Source organism: Vigna unguiculata, chromosome 7 (assembly GCF_037176805.1).
Source record: "Vigna unguiculata cultivar grain cowpea cultivar isolate G323 ecotype 2 chromosome 7, ASM3717680v1, whole genome shotgun sequence".
NCBI classification, from domain to species: Eukaryota; Viridiplantae; Streptophyta; class Magnoliopsida; order Fabales; family Fabaceae; genus Vigna; species Vigna unguiculata.
The window spans coordinates 14,830,694-14,841,739 of NC_140798.1; the positions used below are offsets into that span (position 1 = coordinate 14,830,694).

An 11,046-nucleotide genomic window follows, 5' to 3' on the forward strand; every position below is an offset into this window, starting at 1 on the left:
GTCAACTATTTTTCAAAATGGATTGAGGCCGAGCCCCTAACCACCATCACGACCAAGTAAGCCCAACGATTCGTGTGGAAAAACATCATTTGCCGTAATGGTATACCACACACAATTATCATCGACAATGGCAGACAGTTTGTTAATCAGGGATTGGCAGAGTTTTATCAAAATTTCAAAATCAAGCACATCACCAGTTCTGTTGAGCATCCGCAGACTAATGGCCAAGCGGAAGCCGCAAACAAAATCATCCTCGGACAACTCAAGAGAAGACTAGATGAAGCCAAAGGAAAATGGCTAGAGGAATTACTCGAAGTCCTCTAGGCATACAGATGTACACCCCAATCGTCGACCTGTGAAACGCCTTTCAGTCTCGAATACGGAACGGGCGCACTGATACCCGTCGAAATTGGAGAACCATCAATGCGGCAAGCTCATTATGACCAAGTGTCCAATGACGAGTGCATGAACACCCAACTAGACTTACTACCTAAGAAGAGGGAGAAAGCTAAAATCAGGGATATGGCAACCAAGCTCAAAGTAGCAAGGAAATACAATTCCAAGCTAAAGCCGCGATCACTTCATAAAGGAGACCTCGTATGGCGGCCAGCAAGTAAAGCGCGCCAACATGACGGGAAATTCTCTGCCAACTGGGAAGGCCCATTCCGCATTCTGCAAGCTTTTTGCAAAGGCGCATATCGGCTCGAGCGACTATCTGGCGAGCCAATACCTAACACCTGGAATATTTCACACTTGAAGTTTTATTTCAGTTAGTTGGTCGTATTTCTTTTTTTGACATGTCCAACATATTCACACAATCATACGCTAAAACTCAGCAACATATTCACCCAATCATACGCTAACATAAGTCCACAACATAAAATCATATCTTAACGTAGCAAACCAACGGTCCTAAAGACAAGCAGCACAACAAAATAAACAAGCAAAGCATTAACATTTAAACCAGTAAAGACATGATACACAAATTAGGAACGGATGCATTAGATTCCAAATATCCAAAAAGTATATGTACATAACCAAAACACACTGAATGCGCATGATAACAAACATCATGGCCACCTTCTCCACTACAATATCAAAGATGTACCCAACCCTATTACAAAAAACAGGCATTCCGGCATCCTCGCCCAAAGAAGCTAACTACTCGACACCATCAGCGGAACCACCCATTCCCTAGCACCTAATCGGCCTCTTCCGCATCCTCCTCCTCTGCATCTTCCGCATCTTCTTCGTTGATACCGATCTCCGCATTTTCAAGAGGAGTGGTAGCAAGAGTTGCCTCCTCACCCAAAGCGTCTGCCTCTACAACAACTTTCAATCGCCTAATCTCCGCAATGTCCAACATGCGATTATCGTAAACATCGAGATTAACATTAATCTGACGATCAGTTACAGAGACTTCCTTATATAAGAAGTCGACCTGTCTTAGTGCTTTCTGAAAATCGTTCACATGCTCAGAGTAAATAGCTTGCTGCAACCCATATATCTCACTTGCCGCCTCCTCGGCAGCCGCCTCCTTCGCAGCAAGCACCTCGTCCATCTCCACTTGTTTAGCTTTTAATTTCTTTTTAGCACCCACCACACTCTGCTTCAGCCTCCGTACCTCGACCTCTAGTTTCTTTTTGTCCTCAGCCCAGGCCTACTGATCGCTTTCCCTCAAAGCCTTCAAGGAAGCAATCTCCTCAACCAACTTCTTTTTATCTCCAGCACTCAGCTCCTCCTGCAACATTGTTGTCACCCTCCGGCCCAACACGACTCCTCGCACCAAATACTCGTTCAAAGCCCTCATCACCAACCCCGAATCTGCCGCCTCCACCACGCCTACCTCGGCATCGCTCAGCTTGATCTCCACCCCCTTCCTCATCTGAATTCTACTCTTCTCAAACCCACTCAAGTCAGGATTACTTGAGCCACTCGAACCCACATCGCCGGTCTTCGCAAGCGCACATAGCCTCTACATATCCTTTCCAATGCCCTTCATTTTAGAAGGAGCCGGCCTCTTTGCAACAGCTGGTTGATATGTATCCACAACCGGACCTACAAGGTTCGGCGCTTGAGATTGTCCCTGCGCCTTTGTAACGCTTCCCATTTTATCTCGAATCTTGACGAACAAATCAACCTCGTCGCCAACCTTCTTTGCATGATGGGCCATCACACCTGCACAAAGCAAAATTCTTCAGATTAGTTCAAAATCAGCAGTAACTTAAACAGAAAACATACTGCACAAATCCTGGGCCGGACTATCCGTCAAATAGCAACAAACAACCCATTTTCCAGGTATCTTTATCGGCATTCGCTCCAACACATCCACTACACGCATGCTATCACCATCCAGCATGTCTTTGGAAACCGCATCCAATCGAGTCGGCGCTTCAATCCAATAGAAGGGAAACTTAGGAATACCTTCATCATCGTAGTATAAAGACCACCCACTGCCAAGTACTTGTACACGAAAAAAGCCTTCCTTAAACTGCTTGAAAGATTGGGTGAACCCGTCCAACAAACCAATCTTAGGACGTCCGATCAGTGAAAGCCAATATATCATATCTTGTAGGCGCGTCACATAGAAATAAAGAAAGTTGTCAGGAGTCGGTGATAAATACAATGCTTTGCAAATCAATCGAAACGCCTGCAAACTACCCTAGCTATTCGGATGAAGTTGAGTATGCGCCATGTTAATCCTTCGAAGGACACCCATGGTGAACTCGTCAAGCGGCAGTCGCACATGCAGTTTCATAAACATACACGCGTACATATAAAAGAAGTCGTCCTATGATCCCTCGCGACCATGACACACCCCTTCAACCCCACTCACCCGCTTAATGGAAACGACATTAGTGTCGGCCCCCTTTTCGACAAATAAATACTATTCAACCACGACCTAAGGAGCCTCGACCACCGGTTTTTCAAAAAATAATTTCGAACACCCTCAGCCGCCCACTCATACCCATCTCTTCTCGGCAAAGTGATTCCGCGTGTTCACTAGCCGGATCCTCGCGCACCTCCATCTCCACCTCAACATGTAAAGACTCGGAAAAACTATTGAAAAACGCTAACCTAAGACCCACAAAACTAGCACCAGAGTGCCCGGCATTGGAACCACTAGAAGAAGTCGACATACCTTTTAGAAGACCGAGAACAAAGACAGCCACAGGAAACCTTAGCAAACTCCAAAGGCTACACCAGGAAACACAGTTAAGTACAAATGAGGGACCTCGTATTTAAAGACCCCGTTCAAGACCCTTCACCTCTGCTCAACCGCTACGAGGCCCAAGGCCCACCCACTCAAGCCACTTTGGAAAACACGCCCTAACGAAATAGTACCACTAAGGGTCAAATCAATTCAATGCCCCTGACACCATTTCCACTAACAAGATTCCATAAACACATCTGTTGAAGAACGCTCAAACAGGACATGTCGGTGCAAAAACATGGAAACCAAACACCATAGTCGAGAACCCACAATAAGTCTATACGTCGCTCCGCTCCTCAAGATTGGGGGGCTGATATATCCATAGACCACGACCAATACGCAAAAATTGCAAAGCAGGCAACAATCGCAGAAGCTAGATACTCGCATCTAGTCTACACGTCACTTCGCTCCTCAAGACTAGGGGGCTGGTGTCCTAACCACACCATAAATACATGATCACGGTCCTCAAGAACCCTCAGGGCCGGTCACTCTAGGCCGAGGACTAGTCCATGACACACAGCCACCCTACACATTCAAGGCCGAACACTCTAGGCCGAGGACTAGCCCATGACACAACCACCAAATTCTCCTCCATACGGATTATGACCAAGTAATAACCCTCACAGAGAAGGCGGCCCTCAGCGTCTCCCTCAGGCCGACTACCCCCTAGCGTCCTAAGGAAATAAACCACACCTGATCACGACCACTCGAGAACCAAGCGGATAAGAAGGACGCGGAAAGTTGAGATCCGCGTGACCGCATACCGGATATCGAGCACTTCATGGCAATTGTTGATAACATCTGAAGGACCAATTGGCAATTCAGCCCCTAGATCTGGACCTAAAGGTTAGGAAAAGGGAATCCAAGCCCAAGGCCCATAACAAGTAGGATCCACAAGTAAAAATAGTATAAATAGCACACTATTCTAGGCATTTATTACACATTAATATATTCTCTGAGATTCTGACATCACCAATGCTAACTTAGACATCAGAGTGTCTTTTGAAGGTCCCCCTGCGCCGCCCTTGAAGTTCATCCGAAAGAGAAGGTTTGCCTGCAACTGAATACAAGACCCCCTTCAACAAATTTGCGGAATACAGTTCGGACCCTGCAAGAACAATAGTTATATTTTAAACTTCATTATTGGTACGATTTTTTTTGTTGAAATTTAATAATAAGCTATGTCAAATCATAACCGTCACAATTAAAATCACACGTGTAAATTTTTTGAGATAAAAATTTATTAGATTTATTTTATTTATTTAAAACCAAAAACATATATATTCCTTTCAAATTGGTTTTATATAAATCTATAATCTAAATAATCCATCTGAACTAATATGTCATCCGATTAACACATATCTAACTAACGTGTGATAAATTAAATAGTCAAATACACATTTCAAAATATTAAATTTGAGTTATACTTAGAAATGTCAAAATAACTTTCAAACCGTGAATCAATCCGGCTCATCATAGGTTCAAGTCGGGTTAGGTCGAGAAAAATTTAGTTTTTTCAAAGGTGGGTCGAACTGAATCCAATTACTTAACCCACAGATTAAACAAGCTCGAGTGGGTTGAAGGTGAGTTGACCTACTTAACCCACAAACATTCCTTTACAATTTTTAATTTTTTTTAATAATTTTTTACTACTTTTAATTGTATAGGTTCACAATTTCATATTTTTACATATTAGAAGGTTGCTCAATAATTCAATAATATTTAAATAGTTTGAATGTTTAATTAATTTCTTTGTCAACGTTGATACTTTAATATTTTATTATCTTTATAATCATATTTTCGAGGATTAGACGAACAATTTGATTCTACTATTATAAATAATAAATTAAGTAAATTCACTCTTATTGTAATGTAATAAATATATAAAATAAATTATAAAAAAAATTGTAAGTGAATCAATCCACTAACCCACCAACCTGTGATGGGTCGAATCAGGATACAAAAGTTTTGATTTACAAAAAAGTGAGTCGAATTATACTGGTCTTATTTTAGCTCAATCCACGGTGAGCCAACCCGATATGGATTGACTCACTTTAACACCCCTAGTTATACTAAATTGATCATATTAATTCAAATCGTATCAATTTGAATATTGCTTAGACGTATATAAAATGTTTAGAAATTAGATGTTTTATGAAATTGAATTATGCTTATGACATAGTTATTTTGAAGATTTTCATTGCCCCGATGCTTGATGCCACCACCAATGGTGATCTTTAATCTGAGTGTGAAGAGAGAAATTGATTTCTTAGTATTGAAATTTAAAGAAGACAAAATTGAAAATAACCCAAAAATAACTTAGACAAGTTAATATACTAAATTTAATTAGTACATAATTTTTTTTAAAATTAATTTCTATGTAGACTAATTTTAATTTATGGAAAAAATTGATTCCACTTTTTAATTTCTTTTTCCATTAGAAAGAACTTATATAGAAAAAAAAAGTCACTAGTGTAGGATATTGCGCCATGTATACTAGCATGCTGCAATTAATGAACTTCAACTAGATATGTCAAAGTGGGCCAATCCGGCTCACACGGGTTGGCTCACCACGAGCCGGGTTGAAAATGAGTGAACCTAACCCGGCTCACTTTCTGGTGAGCCAGAAATTTTGTAACCCGGCTCAACCCACCACGGGTTGGTGGGTTAAGTGGCTTGGCTCACCAACCCACCTAAAAAAATTTTTTTTTAGTATTCAAATATTTAAATAAATTTTTAAGTAACCCATGAAATGACAATCATAGTAAAATCAAGAACCAATATTTTGATCATGCTCACCACCAATATATGAAGAATTATTTCCAAGAAAGTATCCATTAGTCTAAGGAACCATGGCTAATATTACAAATTTTCTATCATGCTATTCAACAAAATATAAATAAAAAAACTATATATTTTTTTCATGCTAATTTAGAAAAAATTGTTTATAAGACGGTTACTTGAGTAATTTACTATAAAGATTATAGTTAAAGATTAAAGTATCAACATATATATAACTTGACAATCAAATTAATTAAACATTTAAACTATTCAAATATAATTAAGCAACATTCTAGCATTTAAAAATATGAAATTGTGAACAAATATAATAGGAATAGTAAATAATTATTAAAAAATTAAAAGAAATTGTAAAAAAATGTTGGTGGGTTAAGTGGGCCAACCCACCTTCAACCCGGCTCGAACCCGTTTAAGTTGTGGGTTAAGTGAGCCGGATTGAGTTCAACCCACTTTTAAAAAAGTTGAATTTTTCTTAACCCAACCCGGCTCGAACCCGTGGTGAGCCGGGTTGGCTCACGGGTTGAAACTCATTTTGACATCTCTAAATAACATCCAATTTAGCTAGTTGTTGGGTCACATATTTTTCTTTTCCTTTTAAATTGTCACGCTATAGTTATAGTTATATATGTATACATGCATGTCTTTTGAAAAATCCACATTAATAGTTACTTTTGTATCGGTCAAATCGATCTTGTAGTTATGATACTGAAATTCACATTAATATGCTTTATGTTAAACAAGAAATAGGTTATGTCCGCAATATTTTTATATGTTTGGGTCACTCCAAGGATATGTCTAGAGTGAATTTACAAAATATAATAGTAGTCTTACAGAATATGCTTAATATTAAGTTATAATTTTGGTGGAAAATGTTTTTACTTGTAATTTATAAACTATAGTAGTATTTTTTATTTTCTCACATGGAAAGAGCTTTTTATTTAAAATGCCCTACACATATCAAGCCCTAGTCAAATGTAACTCTATATGTTAAACCTCATTTGTTGATTTTGTTATCATCCAATGTATTGATTCAAGAAAATTAGCGAGGCACATGACCTACTTATTTCAAAGCAATAAATCTTAATCCCAAATTGACAACTAATATTAGGTTTATGACCCCCTCCATTAATTTGACAACTAACATTTTATTTTACTTGTTTAATATATATTTTTTTGGCATAGAATAAAGTTTTAAATATATCAACTTTCTTTGTCATATCTAGGGATGTCAAAAATATCCATACTTGCGGGTATCCGCGGATAAAACCCGCAATGGATAGGAAATTGATATTAAAAATGGATACCCGCTACCCGTGGATACCAGTATTTTTTATACCCGCATGTTAACGGGGCAAGTACAGGTATCATAGTATCCGTACCCGTGGATACCCGTACCCACTAAACTTTAATTCACAAAAATATCCTCATATATCTTTAATCAGTAAAAACCATTCTGACCTAATTTTTTCTAAGTTGCACATCTTGTCTTGGCTTTTGTCTTCATTCTTCCAGCTTCAAGTATTGGTACGTTGTCTTCTTCCAAGTACATCCCTTGACATTCTTCTCTTTCCCTTCTCTGAAATTAGACATATACATCAAACCCTATATAGACAATGATATTTATGGTATGCTTGTTGTCAAATGATAGAATCAAAATAAGAATACTTGCCACGTGGCAGTTGAAGTTTATTATTTGATTATTTTTCAAGAATTAAGGAGAAAGTGGACTTGTTGATCAAAGCACTAATTAAATAATTTTCATTGTGTTGAACGTCATTTTATATTTATTTTTATAATTATTTAGATTTGTATGAACTTGAGTTTGTTTGAACTTTATTTAAAATTTATAACATTGATGTATTTTATTTTATTTTATTTGAATTTATGATTAAATATTTGTTTTTTAAATAATTTTGTAAATACCCGTGGTTACCCGCAGATATGAAAAAAATAGGTGGGTACCCGCATAATGGATACCCGACGAATATGGGTACGGATACGGGGCAAATATTTATCCAGCGGGTAGGGTACGAAGGAGCTACTACCCGTACTCTACCCGCCTCATTGACATCCCTAGTCATATCTTGCTTAATCTATAAGAAAACTATTCGAATTCAAGGAGTAGCTTAACTTCTCAACTCAATTTTTCCTATATATTTAATTTAGAAGGTCATTATTATTTTTTATTTTGTAAATAGTTTAAAGCATTCAAATTAGATTTAATTTTATATACTAATAATCTATAGATTTCGACATCAATCAAATTTTTATGTAATTTATATATATAATTCTTATAAAAATCAACCAAATAATTAGTTATAGTTTAGAATTAGGCTTAAATACCGTTTTCGTCCTCATTTTCGTAGTATTTGTTTTAGATGGTCCTCATTTTGACAGAATGTTTAAAATGGTCCTCATTTTTACCGAATGTTTAAAATGATCCTCATTTTCGCAATTCATGTTTTATTTGGTCATTTTCTGTCACGCTGTTTGAATCAGTAACGAAGCACTGTACAAGTGACACTATTTGTATTACGTTGCATTTGGGGTGTGTTACATGTACGTGTACTGTACAGATGACTAATTAATGTTAACTTTTCAATTTGGAGAAAATTTTGCAATTAGGGCTTGAGTTGGATTGCAGTCGCGCTCTTCATCGTTGAAGGCGATTTCTTCGTCTCCGTCTTTCTTGAGCTCAGATTTGTAGAGGAAGCAGCTAATACTTGTCATTTCATCGTTGGATTGCAGTCGCACTCTTCATTTCAATTTTACAGATAATCATCATCAACGAGGTAAGTGGATTTAGGGTTTTCTGGGTTGTGTTTGCTCGTGAGTTAGGGTTGGTTTGTCCTTGGATTGTTGTGATGTTATGCATGGTTCCTAAATTACCACACCTGTACCATATACGTAACACACCCCAATGCAACATAATACAAATAGTGCCACCTGTACAGTGCTCCGTTACTGATTTAAACGGCGTCACATAAAAGGACCAAATAAAACACGAATTGTAAAAATGAGAACTATTTAAAACATTCGGTGCAAATGAGAACCATTTAAAACATTTTGTCAAAATGATAACCATTCACAATAAACACTACAAAATAAACACTACGAAAATGAGGACGAAAAAAATATTTAATCCTTAGAATTACAAAGAATTCTGAAGTGGAAGTTTTGAAATTAGTGAAGAAAACGATTTGAGCGCGCGCAAACACGAGAAAACTTACATCGCTTGAGTTTCTCTCATAACTGACAGGGCGTCTCTCTCACTGAGCTACAAAGCGTTTGTAATTTCTGCAACCAAATCCGGGTCAAGGAAGCTGGCATCTGAATCCGAACGCACGAAAACCGATAAGAACAACCGATCAGCAAAAGATAATTTCGATCTCGATTTGGATTCCGATCTCTCAAAGTTCGTCTTCGCTGCTTTTGTCTTTTCATTTATTTTAGTTTTTCGGAATCTGGCTAAAAGTTTAACCTATTGTGCAAATCTGCAGTGACATAAACGGAATCGTGTCCGCGCTGCACTTAATTAGAGACAAGGCTCAGAAGGATGGTCAGAAGAAGAACGAAGAGACAATTTCCAGGTACCGCGTTTGCGTACGTTTCGATCCTACCTGAAACGTGTCTGTTACCGTAGTTTGAATTTCGAAGATTGTGCCTGGAAAGATTCGAATAATGCGTAGAAGGTTTTAGTGGTTTCGATTCGGATGCGCGTTGTGATCTACAAACATGCATGCTTGACGTGGACTTGTAAATTTGCCAAAAATATCGATCCTAACATTGAATTCGAATGAAAAGAGCTACAAATTTGATGCAACCGCCATTGTATTTTCTTATTTGTTGTTTGCATCATCAGGGTTTTAGTGGCTGCTGCTTTTTGTGATAGAGTGGGTTTTGAGGTTAAGTCTATAATCGAGGGATTGGGGTCAAAATTTGAGAAGGACAGGTAAACTTGAAGTCTGAATTGCATATATATTGTTTTGACCTTTCCAATAATTTTTGCCGCCTTTTCACTGTATTAAACAGTATTCTCGTTGCATTGTCAGGTAAAGCATTACTAAAGCACTTTCAAAGAGTTCAAAGAGGTCTGTAGACGATTATGGTTTCTGCATGATATTGAATAGTGACAATGCAGTCATAAATAGCAAGGCGATGGTGTGTTCCCAAAACTTGTTTGATCATTGTGGTTATTAGGAGCGTGCAGTACGAAAGTTCCTTGCAGAGTGAAACCACTAAGTTTCAAGAACTTCACGAGAATTTTTGCGAAGAGAAAGCCACTTCTCTGCAGGCACCGAAAGGTACTCCTCCCTTTAAGATTGTCATTGTGGACTAATTAGCTTCATCTGTTGTGAACGCAATATACATTTTCTTGAATAACTGAAACTTGTATTATCTTATTGTGATTCTTTGGCAGTTTCTGAAATATATACTAGTGGTAAATCGTGTGCAATGAAGTGTTACTTTTAAAATATATAATAGTGTTATTTCATCTGGTAGAATGAGATAATCGTACTCTTTGCTAGTTGGATGCTGACTTCTTTTTGTCCATTGATAGATATTATCTCTTTGTGCAAATGAACTACTATTATCATGTAATATGCCTTTATTAATTAGAAAATAACAACCTGAATTCATTAATTTTATTTCCTCAACAACTTTACGAATGCTTCATGGAAGAAGAAAAGCATTATGATATCTGAACAAGAAAAGGCCTGAAATGATGAAATTTCCCAACTGGAAGAGTCATTGAAAAAGAAGAAACAGGTAAATTAAGCAGTGGGATATAGTTTTTTCTGTTGCATTCTGTCCGTCTCTCTTTGATTCATATAGTCACCCCTGCATGAACATAACCGATTCATCGTCTTTTGTCACACAGGACGATAAAACTTTCAGCATTCTTAGGAAAACACTTGGTTCGTTCTTGGAAAGTACCTCGGAAGAGGATTTCCCACCTAATGACCCAGCAATGCGCAGATCATAACATTCCATTCTATCAACTGATAATTAAGAAAATAGGATGTTTCATT

The 11,046-nt window shown here is 37.8% G+C and overlaps 1 pseudogene; it reads left to right on the forward strand.

The window, feature by feature from the left end:
* The first annotated feature begins 8,886 nt into the window (after positions 1–8,886).
* On the forward strand, positions 8,887–10,533 carry LOC114191204 (uncharacterized; annotated as a pseudogene).
* Positions 10,534–11,046: the final 513 nt, after the last annotated feature.